The sequence below is a fragment of the Temnothorax curvispinosus genome, unplaced genomic scaffold (genome assembly GCF_003070985.1).
Source record: "Temnothorax curvispinosus isolate PA1 unplaced genomic scaffold, ASM307098v1 QBEX01002254.1, whole genome shotgun sequence".
Lineage (NCBI taxonomy): Eukaryota > Metazoa > Arthropoda > Insecta > Hymenoptera > Formicidae > Temnothorax > Temnothorax curvispinosus.
Window position 1 is genome coordinate 7,930 of NW_020212034.1, and position 922 is coordinate 8,851.

The following is a 922-nucleotide window of genomic DNA, read 5'->3' on the forward strand; positions in this document are numbered from 1 at the left end:
CATACGGCTCAATCGACGCGGAATCGTTTGGTGGTCACGAATATGATCAGTAAAACGTTTGGTGGTCAACCGTTTTCCCAGAAAAAAAGAAAAACTGTATGCTCACGCCGTTGGTCGTATGACTCTGTGCTATTAGTCAGAAAAATTGTATTTGTCACCCAAATTGACTTTGATAGGGCTCAATCGACGCGGAATCGTTTGGTGGTCACGAATATTGTCATTAAAACGTTTGGTGGTCAACCGTTTTCCTAAGAAATAGAAAAAACCGTACTCTCACGCCATTGGTCGCATGACTTCGTAACGTTAGCTCGGTAATTTGATGGATAAACATTATTTATCAATCAAATTGACTTCCATACGGCTCAATCGACGCGGAATCGTTTGGTGGTCACGAATATAATCAGTAAAACGTTTGGTGGTCAACCGTTTTCCCAGAAAAAAGGAAAAAGCGTATGCTCACGCCATTGGTCGTATGACTCTGTGCTATTAGTCAGAAAAATTGTATTTGGCACCCAAATTGACTTTGATAGGGCTCAATCGACGCGGAATCGTTTGGTGGTCACGAATATTGTCATTAAAACGTTTGGTGGTCAATCGTTTTACTAAGAAATAGAAAAAACCGTACTCTCATACGACCAATAGCGTGAGAGTACGGTTTTTTCTATTTCTTAGGAAAACGATTGACCACCAAACGTTTTAATGACAATATTCGTGACCACCAAACGATTCCGCGTCGATTGAGCCCTATCAAAGTCAATTTGGGTGATAAATACAATTGTTCCGACTACGGCATTATGCGCATACGGTTTTTTCTATTTTCTGGGAAAACGGTTGACCACCAAACGTTTTTACCGGTGATATTTGTGACCACCAAACGATTCCGCGTCGAATGAGCTATAAAAAAGTTAAATTGGTTGAAAAA